At 39.2% G+C, this 17075-nt stretch overlaps 1 protein-coding gene across 2 annotated transcripts in view; it reads right to left on the reverse strand.

The window, feature by feature from the left end:
• rev1 (REV1 DNA directed polymerase) overlaps positions 1-14618 on the reverse strand; it is a 242618-nt gene extending 228000 nt beyond the window's left edge. Inside the window, exons 1-2 of one of the 2 annotated variants that reach the window (XM_039743937.1) lie at positions 13986-14618; positions 4184-4257 (exon numbers count right to left, since the gene is read on the reverse strand). The gene's annotated coding sequence lies outside the window, so the exon portion shown is untranslated. The remainder of the gene's footprint in view (positions 1-4183; positions 4258-13985) is intronic. The other variant, XM_039743936.1, reaches the window with a different exon arrangement.
• Between the last annotated feature and the right edge of the window lie 2457 nt (positions 14619-17075).

Consider the following 17075-nt stretch of genomic DNA (forward strand, 5'->3'; position numbering starts at 1 on the left):
CAAAATTGAGACGAGCCCTAATGTTCTTTTTGCTTAACAGTGGTTTGCGCCTTGGAAATCTGCCATGCAGGCCGTTTCTGCCCAGTCTCTTTCTTATGGTGGAGTCGTGAACACTGACCTTAATTGAGGCAAGTGAGGCCTGCAGTTCTTTAGATGTTGTCCTGGGGTCTTTTGTGACCTCTTGGATGAGTCGCCTCTGCGCTCTTGGGGTAAATTTGGTCGGCCGGACACTCCTAGGAAGGTTCACCACTGTTCCATGTTTTTGCGATTTGTGGATAATGGCTCTCACTGTGGTTCGCTGGAGTCCCAAAGCTTTAGAAATGGCTTTATAACCTTTACCAGACTGATAGATCTCAATTTCTTTGGATCTTGGCATGATGTCTAGCTTTTGAGGTGCTTTTGGTCTACTTCTCTGTGTCAGGCAGCTCCTATTTAAGTGATTTCTTGATTGAAACAGGTGTGGCAGTAATCAGGCCTGGGGGTGGCTACGGAAATTGAACACAGGTGTGATACACCACAGTTAGGTTATTTTATAACAAGGGGGCAATTACTTTTTCACACAGGGCCATGTAGGTTTGGATTTTTTTTTCTCCCTAAATAATAAAAACCATCATTTAAAAACTGCATTTTTGTGTTTACTTGTGTAATATTTGACTAATGGTTAAATGTGTTTGATGATCAGAAAACATTTTGTGTGACAAACATGCAAAAGAATAAGAAATCAGGAAGGGGGCAAATAGTTTTTCACACCACTGTGTAAATATGTAAATATATATATATATGTAAATATATATATATATATATATATATATATATATATATATGTAAATATATATATATATATATTTAAATACATAAATACATGACAGCAACACTCATAACAGTGACAAAACAATTACATTGACGATTATGTTACGTTATTTTCAAAATGTTTCCTTTTCTTTTTCATTACTTTAACACACTACTTCTCCGCTGCGAAGCACGGGTATTTTGCTAGTATTTAATATTTTTGGTATGTAACAATTTATTATTATCTATTTCTGATTTGCTTTTCTCTTATTGTTATGTTTTTTCTTTGTCATCTTGTAAAGCACTTTGACTACATCCTTTGTATGAAAGGGTGGTATAGAAATAAATGTTGTAACAACATGGGTGCAATGCATGGATGTAACTGATACATTTACTAAAGAAATAACTAATATTCTTAAACCTACTTAATCCAATTCCGGGTTGCACAGGCCAGAACCTACCTATCCCAGCCAAGCTGTGTGCAAGTCTGTAATGAAACCACCAATGTAACTAAACTGCATATCTTTGGGAATGTGGAAGGAAAACTGTAATAATACCCAGTACAAAAAACACATTAACATAGGGAAATTGTGCAAACTCCTCATGGATAATTACTGGGTGATAGACACTGGATCCACCAGTGCTACCCATTGCACTACTGTGCAGCCCTAATAATATACAGCATGCAGTGACTTTTCTTTCTGTTAATACTGTCATATTAAGGTGGAGCCGACATCACATTAAGGGTTAAGGAGTTCAGCTCTGGCATTTGTGTTTACAACAATTCTTAGAACGTTGAAATATCTTCAGCGTTAATATCTCAAATAGTGTTAGTATCACAAATTTGTTGTTAAGTTGTGTGAGATAATACTTTGAATGGGTGATACTGTGATGGTATGAATTAGTTATCTGTTTTAACATTATCTTGAACAGCAAAGAACTCTGGTAAACATACAACAGTGTGCATACAAAACTATCTTTGGTAAACATACAACAGTGTGCATACAAAACTATCAGGTTCACTCAGGGTAGATGTGGATCAGGAAAGAAGGAATAAATGAATGAATGAATTAAACAGTATTGCTAAGCAACATAGTTGCCTAGAATTTGTCTGGGTGTTACTATTGTTATATTTATAGCTGTAACATAAGAATTTAACATAAACACTGTACAATGTATATAATAACATCAAAAAATTACATATAACACCAGCAAATAGTAATATAAAGCACACTGAACAAATATAATTAAAATAACATGTTAATGTGAACCTCTTTTCAGTTTCAAAAGCATTTAAGGAAGGTAACATTTGATCTGGATGCAATATATTGCAAGGCGTAAAGTGACCAAAAAAAAAAAAATCAACTAGCAGTAAAATAGAATAAATGTGGCAGTTAGGGAATGTATTCCCATACAAACAACATGTAGTACAATGCAATAAAAAATATTAAGTTCCAGCCACTAAAAACCTTAAAAAATGAAAGACAAAGAACATTCTATCAATTACAGACAAGGGAGTATGTCAGCTGTATAAGGGATTCTAAGGACAAAGAAGAAATTAAACAAATGCCAGACAGAAAAAGGTTACTTTAAAGGCCTTACATGAAAAATGTATACACTCCTAAGAAAAGATCCTCACCAGAAGCTAGTATAAAAAAGCGAATAACACAGGAATCCAAATTGTGTCCCAAAAGCGAAAGCATTGGAAAAGGTTTTCTAAGGGGTTCCGAGCAATGGAAAGTTAAATGCAGTTTGCCAGAATGTTTGCCTTAACATCTATTCGGACTAGGTGGCATAAAGTGAGCTATGTGAGAAAATACTGCACCATAAGCCACTGTAGTCTGGTAAGTCTGAGAATTTTACAGGGATGCGCTCCAATTTTGAATCCTGAATTGGCTTCAGAATATAAATGTTTGGTCACTATTACCTGAATGTAGGTGCTAGCTAGTACTTTTGTATTTTTTAACTTCAGCAAGTTATGCCATCTAGTTAAACAGTCCATCATCCACTCACTATAGTTACATTTCTATGTTTTATATATATGTGATTAATATATGTATCCTGCTATATAAATAAATGTAAAGGATATAAGTAGAGTGAAGGACTGTATTACTTTTATATGGAAGGTTGTATACATATAAAACTCCAAATGTTCCCAAACAAAAATCATGCATCTTGTGTATTTAGCAAAGTAAAGGACCAGATCTTAATGTGTTGTATTTTCATACAATTGCAAACTACATATGAGGCGTATTTGAGCACACTGCCTAAAAGGATATTTTTTTATTAATACATCTATAGCATTTTTTTTAACTCATCCAAGTTTAGAGTAAAGACAAATATAGTTTGAAAGAATAAGAAACAACACTCCATAAAAACTGAATGCTTCATACATGTGAAAAAATACAAGGGCCTACTTTCTCATACCTCAAACTTGCTGCAAATGGGACAAAGCATAGCAACAGCTGAATTGAAAAAAAAATTCTAAGAACTGCACAAGGTACAACAGCAGTATTAATTAATTTACCCTCACAATTATACTGTACTTCAGACAACACTTGTAAAATTCCCCTTGATAAAAGGATAAGTGTCTATGTGTCGGTCAGGTTGTTGTGTCTCTATAATTCCAAAAGGTGGCCATCACAACACTGTTTTCATGAATCCCATACCAAATGGCATAACGTATAACAGAGACATGTGCACTGCATTTGTCATTCCAACAGATGCAACAGAGTTTGTCGCATCACAAACATTTCTAGTAATTACAAATGTTTATGATACACCATCTGCTGAAATGACAAATGCAAAGCATTTCATTAATATATGCATCACAAAATACATTTGCATTGATGGTGCACTACTAATGATTACTTAGATTTCAACTCTTCTTAGATGTGTAGCACAGCTAATATTTGAAAAATGGACAGTGCCATTGAAAAAGTTATGCTACAGTTACTCGTACCATGTCATCCTTTTTGTCTAATTACAAATGCACATTTACTCAAATCATTTTGAGTACTATAGTTAATTAAGCCAATCAAATAAATATTAAAATTAATCATGATATGACCGCAGGCAATTGCCAAACTGAAGAAACCTGATATTTATATACATTAAATATTTTATACAAGTAAGGACGGACTGCACGATAACATGCAGTGAATACACTTGACTTAATAGTTTTCATTCTCTTTTTCTTTAAGTTTAACATTCATTTGCTGAGAGGTTGATCAGATGCGCTTGCTGCTTCTTGAGCAGCTCTTCTTTTCTCCACCCTAGCGGCCAGCTTCTTCTCTTCTTCCATCGCCATCTTTTCACATTAAAACTAAGTCAGTTTTTGTGTTGCAATTACTTAGTGTGTTTTTCTTAATTTTTCACTTAAGCTGTCACTTACGTCTTCAATCAGTCTCAAGAATGATTTAGTCATACACATGCACCGCATGGCAGCCCTGCTACCGAGAGTTGATTCTGCAATAAAATAAAAATAAAAATAAAAAAAAAAGTAATAAAAATCATCACGCCGAAAGCGGACAGTAGAGGTCATGTAGCATATGTGTACCAAATTTCAGGTTAATAGTTCAAACGGTTTGCAAGCTACAGGTGATTTAAAATCCTGGACAGACAAACGGACAGCCACAGTAGCATATTATATAAGAAGATAATTCATGCAAAACACTAACTAGTATTAGGTTCACAAGAAAATTTCATATTTTCAAGAACTCTGAAAGTCACTTTTCTTAAAATGTGAACTGAACTTTGAAATCTATATACATGCCATTAGCAGGATTTGAACTAACAATCTCAGGGTTTAAAGTCTTAGGTCCAAAGCTTTAACCGCTACAACACACTGCCTTCCAATAATATTAGCCCTTGACAAAAAAAAAAAAATTACAAATATTATGTACAGAAAAGCAGTTAGTTACATAGTAGGTCTGATATAACTGATTAAATGATGGATCTACAAGTGAAATCAATTAGGGTTTGTTTTTTGAATTTCGGGTCAGGTGAGGTTGTGGAGTATGCACTGGTACAGTGCGTTGACGCACCCTCCAAACGACAATATAGCTTGGGATCCCAGTTGGCAACCCCCCAGGCAGACATGAGGTTCAGCCCCCCCTTACAGAAATGACCATCTATCTGCAGCAGCCAGGGGTTACTTGGGAATCCCCTTGGCCTGTTCCAGCTGTTCGGGTCCTCAACAATGAGGATCCTGCAAGCCGGATCACCCTTGGGGAATCGCACCACATGGCCACAGTGCCATAACTGATGTTCCCTCACAATGCAGGTTATGTGCCTTATTCAGGACTCCATGAGCAACCGCTCCTTCAACACAAAGTCAAACCAGCCGTACCCAAGGATTCTCTGAAGAGACACAGTACTGAAGGAGTCCAACCTTTGTCTGAGGTCACTGGACAGCATCCATATCTCACAATCAAATAGCAAAACAGGAAGCACCAGGACTCCAAAGACTATAATGATATTGGCCGTACCATACATGAATATTACTATCGAGGAAAGCAAACCTCTTGACAAAGTTGACACTCCCTCTGCTGACTTACACACTGTTGAAGGCTGTGCCCAAAAGGTCATTAAAGGCCTGGATCTTAGTTTTGTTTGAATATATTGAAATATTTAAATATTTTTAATTGAAATATTAGCAACCTTATTTTTAGGCCAATTTGACAGGCATAATCCTCATTGTCTTATGGAATTTCCCAGGCAAATCCTAAAAATGCAGCTAGCAGATAATAAAAGTGAACGTTTTAATTTTTTAACGACTTTCCACTCCCTAAAATTTAAAAAAGGTGAGGTTATTGAACATATACTTTATAGTGTAGGAAAACACTCATGGGCAAGAGAGAGTGGGGATTGAAGGGAAATTTTATAACAATAAACTACAGCATAAAATACAAAACTTATCAAAGCTATGCAAAAGATCACTGCTGCTTGCAGGCAGTGAAACAATGTATGGTGGAACTTTTTCACATAAATAACGGAAAATGTTAAGATGGAGTTTGTGTTTCTAACTCTTTACCTTAATACAAATGTTATTCTTAAAAATAAAAAGTTAGAACAACAACATTTATTTATATTGCCCGATTTCATACAAATGATTTAGCTCAAAGGGTTTTTTACAAGATGAAAAAAGAAAAAAAATTATATAAAAATTAAGCAATACCAAGAAAAATTAACTCCAGAGGGCTGGAGAAAAAAAAAAAAAAATCTGCAGGGGTTCCAAATTGACATCCGTGGCAGAGCGACGGGCACTGAGCAGGCTCCAGTCAATCATGGAGAATCCACTGCATCCACTGAATAGTATCATCATCCAGACAGAGGAGCAGCTTCAGCGACAGACTGCTGTCACCATCCTGCTCCACTGACAGACTGAGAAGATCATTCTTCCTCCACACTATGCGACTCTTCAATTCCACCCAGGGGGGTAAATGTAAAAATTAACATTATACAAAGTTATTGTCTGTTTTACCTGCATTTTTATCACTCTTTAATTTAATATACTGCTGCTGGAGTATGTGAATTTCCCCTTGGGATTAATTATCTATCTATCTATCTATATCCAGGAGACTGCCCAGCCCCCACTAGGCATAGTACAATATCAGTGTTTAACAAATTGACTAAATAAATGGCAGTACATCCATTACATTTATTTTTTTATGGCAGTAATGAACCAGTTTTTTTAATTGGAGAAGATGAGTCTTCTTGTAATTGAAAGCTTTTAGAGTGGACTTTATTTTAAGTGTAAGAGGAGTGCTAGTGAGCAACATTTTCAGTGTTTTCTCCTAAAAACAACTTCAAAAACTCCTTCCACAGCATCATCAATAGCTAAACAGAGCAGAACTGAATCAATTGAGAAGGAAAATGTTAAGCCTCACACTGTTAGCCATGTGTGATTTGTTCAATGTATTATTGTTAAAATTGTTTATTTTATAGTACATATTCTACAGTCCTGTTCATATTTTTCATGTTTTATCATTAATATTAACATACATAACATCTATGGCAGAATGTGCAGTTATCTGCATTTTTATTTGCATTTCAATTATTATCAATTATTGGCTTTTATTCTTCAAAGAAAACTATAAAACAGTATTCAAATAGAAAAGGACACTTGCACCAATACCGGCAGATAATGACTATTTAAAAATAAATATCTACACACAACTTATACTACTTAACAGTGGAAAACAATACAATTTTGGTACTTTGAAAGTGAGCAAAACATTTAGCTGTATTGAACCAGGAATGTGAACGTGAACTGTGACCTTTATTCCACAAAGTAACATGAAGCTAATGAATGTGACATTTAAGCATGTAAAATGCTGTACATAACTTATATTGGCTGCATGCATTAGTATCAAGGAGTAGCTCTCTGCTTGACCTGCAGTCTAATACACATACTGTAAACACATGATTAACTCATGTTAACACTGACCAATCAGAAGATTCCATAATAATTCTGTAATTTACTAATAGAGATATTACATTTTTAGCCAGTTGATAAATATTTGAAAATATCCATTTTCTACATTATTTGAATGTATATGTTTTCAGTCTTGATAAATATTAATATAAGTTGATAATTTAATGTTTATCATATCACACTTTAAACTGCAATCATAATGTATTTCAAAATAATCAGAATGTGATTTTTGACCAAATCATTCAAGTGAAGAGTCAGCTGTTTGAAATATATTTTTGGCAGTGTTTCTAATCATTACGCTCCATATAAGTAGTCAAGACACAAGTTGTAGATACATATCACACCACAAGCAAAAGATACTTCTGATAAACTTGTTGACATATATTTGTCATGTAGTCAGGTAAGACTGATGTGACAGAATATGTACACTCATGGCTGTACAAAAATATTGTACATGTTTTCAAGTTTCACGCAGCAAGCTATGCCAGGTGCAGCAACCCATGATGAAACCTATCAAAACCACCTGCTGCCCCTGACTTGTAAAAATGAAGCTCTGTTTTGTTAATTACCTCATTGAACAGAATTCTACTACACAGTGGTCCAGTTTGGTGTTAAAAAACTATAGGGCATTGCTGGCTAAGTCTATTCAGACATTAAATGATTAATTACAGTCCCTATTGTGGAGGTGCCTTGAGCAAATGCAAAAGGGTCTGGGTGTAATTACTACATCTCTAGAGCCATCTTATTAATTTGTTAGCAAGCACATAGCATTCAAATACACTAAATGGAATTAGGCATTTTACATGTTTCCCCCTTTCACATTATTATAAGCATTTGTATCTACAGCTATTCCACAGTTTAACATATTCTGAGTAAGTATTTACATAAGATGTGCTTTTTAGAGTAAGTTTTGGAGAGTAAGGTGTATACATGAACTGTGTAATTGAGCATTTCATATAAAATTAATATATAGTGCAAATCTAAGCCAACTGGTTGTAAGAAATACACGTATGAATAAAACATTTATTTTAAAAAGATATGGCAAAATAAAAAAATGAATAAATTCGGAAATAAATTATGTCCAGCAAACAAACACTAGAGTACCCTATAAGGGTGACATGTAAAATATTATAAAGCACTTGTAAAAAGAAATAGCGCATCAAAGGATGCAGATGTACATTAAAGTGCACAAGTAGCTGAACAACTATCAATTAGCTGAACATACCATTTCTTCCCCTAGTCATCATTATAAATAACATAGCCCATCACTGCAGCATTGAACCCAAGGCAATGCACGGTATGATAATAGTGTTGAATTCTGCTCTGTACTTGTAATATTTCTATTGCACTATTACATTGTTTAGAGGATTACTTGTGTTCTGTTCTGTGTATTCTATTGTATTTACCCCCTTTTTTGAAATCCACTGCATACCCAACATACCTGGAAAAGGATCTCACTTTGAACTGCCTTTCCCAAGGTTTCTTCCATTTTTTTCCCCTACAAGGGTTTTTTGGGAGTTTTTCCTTGTCTTCTTAGAGAGTCAAGACTGGGTGGCTGTCAAAGCACAGGGCCTGTTAAAGCCCATTGCGGCATTTCTTGTGTGATTTTTGCCTATACAAAAATAAACTGTGTTGCATTGTATATACTCTCCACAAAAATGTGCTCACTTGCATGGGGCTAATTTAAAGTCTCCAGTCAATCCAATCAATGCACAACAGTGGAATGAAACTGTAATGTCTGGAGGAAATACTTATATATCAAGCAAAAACTTGGAAACAACACATAGCCCTCAACCCCACTTGACCTGCTGTAAGCCAACTGATGTATCTATTCATCCAGTGTCCAACCTGTTTAAGCCAACCTCAGTGTCAACAGGCCTGAGCCTCTCACAGCAGAAGCCGATATCAAACAGGAACCATCCATATAGGGATCATTGTGGATTTAGGGTTCATTGCTGGCCACTTTCTCTCTCTCACACAGACACACAAGCCAATTTAGAACCATAAATTATCATAATATATACAGTACAAGCCTTTGAGATGTAGATGAAAAACTGTTGTATTCACAGAAAAGACATACACAAACAAGGGAAAAATATACAAACCCAACACAAACAGCATCAAGGTCACATTTCAAACTTAATTTTCTGGAGCTGTGATGCAGCAGAACCACCCATTACTCTGCAGCGGTTACCCAATTATACATTAATGAGACACTTCTATTCACTACTGTATACATTCCACAAAAGAAGCATGTGTAGAAATAACTACAAAAATAAGTTTCAAATAACTTTCAGAAATAACTTCCAAAATATTTTTAAATATAAGGGCTGCAATATTCAAAAAAAAAAAAAAGTAATTACGCACCAAAGTTATTCTTATTAAAACATGACATTTCGTATGGGAGAGCAAAGCAACAGCTGAAAAGGTTTCTGGCAACTACTCAGGCACAGTGACAACAAATTACTGCAAGCATGGGGCTTCCACCTCCCCTCTCAGGAGACCTTTGTCGTCCAGGTATTAGTTTTAACCCTCTTTCCCATAATTTTTTTGTCAGCAATGCAGCCAGATGATTTCCCTGCTGAATTCAGTCACTACTAACAAATCATTCAGGTCACCTGTAAGAGTAGACAGCTTTTGAGTATGCTTGTCGAGTTTCTGTGCATGGGCGAGAACAATGCATGATTAACAGAATAGATACGTTTCTCAGTTGAAACACCCAGAAACTGTGTGTTGCGACAGTCCCAAATTTTTACAAACTACAGTCAGCTGCCTCTCCCACTGATACTGTGAACATAATAGCTTGAAGGTTCCAACGCAAGCTTCATTTTTGTCTGTTGATGTAACAGATGGATGGATGGATGGATGGATGGATGGATGATTACATCTGGAACAGTATAAAACTTGGTGTGCAGACTGCACCTCCCAAGAACAATGTACTACTTGTAATGGAAGGATTTTTCTAAAGAGAGGGGGGGATCAAGAGAGCAGATGGGCGTTGGTCGCTCAGCGCAAAAACCAGCTTCAAGAAGGAAAAGTACTGGGAATATGGCCAGAGGGTTATGCTGACTTGTTTTTCACTTGTTTTTCACTTCGAGGGCTTCACTATTTTTGTGTGCCTTTTGGTACCAGACGCCGTCTCCGTCAGGATAAAGGGGCATGCTGACTTGTTTTTCACTTCAAGGGGCTTCACTACGCAATTCTTATTTTTGTGTGCCTCCTGGTACCAGGTGTCGTCATCATCAGGACCAAGTGCAAAACAACACCGCGTCCGTGGAAAGGTGTGTGTGCTGAAACTAATCACTTCTGTATACACTGCTTACACGTAAGCCGCTTTGGGCAAGGACGCTCAATTAGTATATAAGGGAAGGTTCCGCCCTCAGTTTCTTTGGAGGCTCAACCGTGGGGACAGCGCGCACCGCCCGGTAAATGAAAGGCTAAAAGGGTTGATCCTTTGACAAGACTGACAAGCGGGCCCCCTCAGTCTACTGGTCTGGGATGATGGCTCTGGGTCTTTTGATGTATGTTACTGTATGTATGTATGTTATTGTAAGTATAAGTTTGTCTCTTTGTCTATAACCCATTCATATGTCAAGACTGACAAGTGGGCCCCCTCAGTCTACTGGTCTGGGATGATGGCTCTGGGTCTTTTGATGTATGTTACTGTATGTATGTATGTTATTGTAAGTATAAGTTTGTCTCTTTATTTCTATAACCCATTCATATGTATTTAAATGTTATAATTGATTAAGTAAACAAAATAGAAGTATTGGACCTCTTCTCTCTGATTCTTTGCCTACTTATGTTCTAATCCCTTGAACCATTTTCCCGTAACAAAACATTTCTGTATCACAGCATCTGCCAAAGGAGGCCATTCAGCATTTTCTATTCCACCCCTACTCATCACATGTCTTGCTCCCAAATCTTTCTGATGAGTTGGACACAAGCTATTGAGGGGCAAATTGAAAAGCACTGCACCAGGGTCTTGCATACTCACCACAACCTTAAGTCACCAAATTCAGGTCCCTCTCAGGTTGACTCTGTCTCACTAATATTCTATGATTCCACAGAGTCCACATTCTATTCCTACTACGTCCGGGTCATCATACCTCTTCCAGTATTTCACAGTGACAGCCCATATCCACCAGACATGTATAACTGTTTAGAGTAAGGGAAACTAATGTTAGATCTGTACTAAACCTGATTTAGGTATCAACACTAGCTTTCAGGCCTCAGAACCATTATGAAAATGTTTACAAAAGCAAACAACGGATAACAGCTTAGTCCAGCCTCCCTGGTATCTCACACAATTGCTTGCCTTACTGGTGCACCTCTTTCCTTTTGATAACTATGCATCAATCACAATGAAGCTAGGGGTGGAGTTTATATGTTGCCCTGTGTAGTCCCAATCATGTTGAAGCAATGACTGCCCCTGAGAAGTCCAGATAGCATAGTTCCCTTTTGTGAAGTCTTCAAAACAGACATATTTCCACAACCACAAACAGCAAGTGTCAGGTTGGGTTAATTGAGAGAAAAGCTAATGTTTACTTTTACTACTGAAAATGCCAAAATGCTGGTACAATACAGTTTTAAATTTGGGTATTTTTAGTACTTTTCCAGTGCCAGTATACAGTGTACTTTAATAGGAACACAGGATTTTGTGAACTGATATACAGGTCTCTATTGAACTGAGACAATCTGTGTCAACTTCTGGAGACAGTATAGTGTGAAAAATAGGAACCCATTGAAGGATGTCATTGTGACAGACAGACAGAATCTATATTTGTTCTTGTGGAAATTGTTTTTTTAAAAGAACTCAATAAGTAACTAAATAAATAATATTATACCATGATAAACAATAAATCCTTCAATAACGAAAAAGACAGAAAACTAAAAAGAAAACTTCCGACTTGGAAATTACAGTTACAGTAAGACATTATGCAGGCATTCTGCCATTGGTATAAAGGAGCTCCAGTAGCGTTTCTTGACACACTTCCGCTGAAAAAATTTGTTGGAGGAAATTACTCAGTGTTAGTGTGTTAGAGATGGGATGTACAGCATCATTCATTAATGGTATTCAGTTTCGTTTTAATTCTTTCCTTTGCTACTACCTCCAGAGTTGAGAGTGTGTCCCTAAACTGAGCATCCCTTTTTAAGTAACTTGTTAATTCAGTGGGCTTCTCTTAAAATGAAGTTACCAGCACAGCACAGAAATATCGCTATCAGAGAGTTGTAGTGAAGGATGTCACTATTCACATTAAACAGATACCCCTACTAAGAAAGAAAAAAAATCTATTCTGCCTTTGCTTATATAGTTCCTCTGTGTTAAGAGACCAGTCATTAATGAGGACCCCCAATTTGATGTGATACTACACCCTTTCCAAATGTGAAGTGCTGTCCCCAAAATGCCCATTTTACTTATGACACAGAAAAACGCAGAGACAGAGAGCCAGTGAAGCATGACACTCTGTAAAGCAGAGGTGACTCTCACAGAATCATACTATCAAAACATGATGTGTTTCTAACTTGTCTTTCTCACCTACAAGGAGAATAACTAAAATCTTCTTGGTATTTCAGAATGGTCCCATTGCGGCCCTGTGACATCTTGCCTACATAAAAGAGATACAGTATTACACACCCCATCCTCACCTGTGTGATAGTTGAGAAAAAAAAAACTGAGGGCTTGTGAAGTACAAGAGCCTGTCAAAATGAGAGGGATGAGGGTCAAGTACTTATCTAACAAATCCAGGATAACTGAGACAACAATACATCATAGTGTGTCAGAGTAGCCCAAGTAAAGCATGACATCCTGTGAAACTAAATAGGTAGCCAGAGGCACCTGTGTGCCCCCTCTGCAGAATGGACTGACTGGGCTGTGCACTATGTGCTAAGATAATAGGGCATCATGTCTGCAGGACTCTTTAATGCTTTCCATGTGCCTGGAGCTAAGAATATCACCAACTCCCAAACCGAATGGTTTAAAAGAAAAACTGAACTCCTGTCAGACATTCAACTGTCATGTACCTGTCCAAACTGGAAGTCACGGGAACCCGCGTCTGTTTCATCAGAATAACTTGGCAAAGTACCTGGGTGACACGAGGATTGGCACTATAACAATGTGCTAAAGAGTGCAATGGGACACCGTCCTCCATCCTCTTCTATGGCAGCTGAGTGCCATGACCAGTCTCAGTGTGCCAAGAATGTCACCAATCCCCTGGGCCAACAGTAGGGAAAAATGACAGGGCTTGTATCAACGTGGTGTGCCACGGCTCCTTGTGAAGCATGACATCGTGCCAACAGAGGTCACAGTTCATTATCGATCTTGTAACGATGTGCCCCCCAGTCATCGTGCCGGTGTGATGTCACAGAAGCCCCTGACTATCGCGGCTCCGGCTCTTGCCCCTGCTTGTCCGCTGCAATGTTGTGTCTGCTTGTTTTCCCCCATGTGATGCAGCTAGTGGGTGGGACAGTCAAACACTGGCCGGCCTAAAAAAGAACCGAGCCCGGCAGTGAGATAGAGAGTGAGCGAGCGATCGAGAAGCAGCAGGCTGAAGCAAGTTGGAGCAACAATGCGAGCGGCGCTCCTTCTCGCCCCACGTAGCCCGAGTGCCAGCAGCTTCAGTGTCTTTCGGATAAACAGTAGCTACAGGAGAAAAAAAAAACACACAAAAACCAACAACGACGGTTTGCGGTCGAAGGCGGGTGAAGCGTGTCCTCCGTGGCGCGTACGGGGAGGAGGGGAGAAAGGCACTCTTACCTTTTAAACCGAGTCGAACATTCCCGGCTCAGATGGCCAACCGTTCCCTCTTCCGCCTTCGCGTCGCGTATTTGTTGCTGTTTTTCTTTATATTCTGTTTTTTTTTTCTTTTAATCTTTCTCCGTGTCTTTGTCTTGCTCTCTCGTGGGCTCCTTGGTCAGACGAGCAATCCCGTTCGCGACCCCCTCTTCCTCTCTCTCTCTCTCTCCATTTCCAGCCGCCTTCCTTTCTCTGCGGCTCCTCCTCTCGCTACCCGCCGCCGCGGACCCTCCTCCTGCCGGGGGTCACTCTGACAGACGCGCCGGCGGCAGCTGGTCTTGCGGCGCCCCCTAACGGCTTGACGTGCTGTCAGCACACTGACGCAGAGCCGTGATCGGATTTCCGAGGCGCAGCTGCTCTGGTGTTGGTGAAGGAAGGGAAAACCCTCCCTCCTCCCGCTGATCGCGATTCATTGAATTTTCTCAGTGCTGTAGTACAGCTACAACCCGGGAGATTGGCACTCTGCCAGCCTGACTTTTTTCATTCGTATCACGGATGTCTTATTCTGGCAGTTCCGTTGCCGCACGCCTCGCCATTTTCCCCCTGCGCTGAGCAGTGAGCTGCTTGGCCTACCGCGATCGAATAACAACACAACTGACAGGACTTGTGTTAACACAGCGAAGTGGTGGCACAAGTGCCACAAGTGCTGGGTGCGCGACGTGACTATTAATAGAATACTTTGGCGGGGGGGTCGGAACACAGAGAGGGTCACGCCTTTTGAGTTAAAAGATATCTCCACTGGATAGGCACGTTTCCATCCCAGGAGAAAGTGACTCGCTTAGAGAGCTGATCTGGCAGCTGCTTTGAGGACTGTCTGGAAACTCTCACTGCACCTCACGTGTTAGTTGCGCTACCCCGCCGTGACCTCTGTGAAGTTGTTGTTTTTATGTGACAGATGTTTCTAAAGGGGACTAATCAAGCCACTAAAACCACCAGGCGCCGCTAAAGATACAACGCGCTATACCCGTAACGCGACTGGTGTTTATCTGGAAACTGCCTAAAAAAAGAACAAAAGCCTCGCGTTTGCGACTGCTAGTCACGCTTCCAACAGCAATCGAGCGAATCTCTCTAATGATCTGCCTATTCTCCACGTAGCTCTAGTTGTCCAGCGCAAATAGGCACTCTCGTGGACTTTTAATGCAGCAGTCGCAAGGTACAAAGCAACGCTTCACTATAACGGTGTTGACAGGTCATCGAAATAAATGGCTAAAATATTCATAATAATACATTTTACTTATAAAGCGCCTTTCCCAAGCTCAAAGCGCTTCACAAAAATTCGGAATGAACAACAGGACATATACAACATTTTATACTAATGATATCCGCAATAAAACATTATATAAATGCAACTATCCATCCATCCATTTTCCAACCCGCTGAATCTGAACACAGGGTCACGGGGGTCTGCTGGAGCCAATCCCAGCCAACACAGGGCACAAGGCAGGAACCAATCCCGGGCAGGGTGCCAACCCACCGCAGGACAAACACACCCACACACCAAGGCCAGTTTAGAATCACCAATCCATCTAACCTGCATGTCTTTGGACTGTGGGAGGAAACCCACGCAGACACGGGGAGAACATGCAAACTCCACGCAGGGAGGACCCGGGAAGCGGGTCTCCTAACTGCGAGGCAGCAGCGCCACCATGCCGCCCTAAATGCAAATATAGGATGTATAAAGTTTTGAAAAAGAATAGGAGACAATAAACCAGAATAAAATACCAATATTACAAGAGAACCCTGAACAAATAACATAACTTATGATACAAAGTCAAATCATTTTGAGCACCGGGATGGAGATGGTAAAAATGAAAGAAGGGTCAGAATGTCAGGGTACATTAAATGCCTACCTGAATAAGTGAGCTTAAAGTTTTTTTGTTTTTTTTTTAATAATGATAAGCCTGTGGTGGGCTGGCACCCTCCCCGGGGTTTGCTTCCTGCCTTGTGCCCTGTGTTGGCTGGGATTGGCTCCAGCAGACTGCCGTGACCCTGTAGTTAGGATATAGTGGGTTGGATAATGGATGGATGGATAATGACAAGCAGATCTTATTAATTTAGAATGTTTGTTCCAAAGTCTGGGTGCAATAGAACTGACGTAGTCAGTGGAGGTGGAGCAGGATGACTAATTTGTTCACCCTGTTGTCAGGACAATCGCTGGCGATCATTGTTGGAGACCCAGCCTCAGAGGTTTGCTACCAAAAAGTGAGTTGCCACAGTAATAAGCTTGACCTAGGGCTCAAAATAATCTATCACTGGCACTGCCTGTTGTGCAGAGTTCTGAACCACCTGGAGCTGTGATAACAGATTTGTAGGGGTACCTCCCAGCAGGGAGTTACAATAGTTGATGCGGGGTGTATTAAAACATAGACAAGTTTCTCAGCTTCAGAAAGGGAGAGGAATGAACAAACACAGGATATGTTACAATGACACAGACTACACTATACAAAACCCAGGACGGTGTAGGTGCCAGGACTTTCACTTTACTTTTGACTTTCTCTTTTACAGTTTTAATCTCCTCCATTGTCAAATGGCCATAGTTCATCAATTGATTAATGGACAGATATTTTTGGTTACCATTTTTATTTAATCAGTTTCTACCTTGTTCTCTGTGTGTTTTAACAAATCTGCATTTATATGTGTTGCAGTTCTGTATTTACTAATTAGTAGAATCTGTACTTGTTTACAGGCACTTTACACGTATTTCTATGTAAGAAATAAGTTGTTACAGGTGGAAGTAAGAACGTTTCTTAATGTGATCTATGAGGGCAGAATAAGAAAAGGGGGATTCAGAGTAATGTGGATTGTGGAAGACAGATGAAAAAGAGAGTGCAGGCAGGGTGGCATGGGTGGAGAAGAGCGTCAGGAGTGATTTGTGACAGACAGGTATCAGCAAGAGTGAAAGGGAAGGTCTACAGGACGGTAGTAACACCAGCTATGTTATATGGTTTGGAGACGGTGGCACTGACCAGAAAGCAGGAGACAGAGCTGGATGTGGCAGAGTTAAAGATGCAAAGATTTGCATTGGGCGTGACAAGGATGGACAGAATTAGA

This window comes from Polypterus senegalus, chromosome 2 (genome assembly GCF_016835505.1).
Source record: "Polypterus senegalus isolate Bchr_013 chromosome 2, ASM1683550v1, whole genome shotgun sequence".
Lineage (NCBI taxonomy): Eukaryota > Metazoa > Chordata > Cladistia > Polypteriformes > Polypteridae > Polypterus > Polypterus senegalus.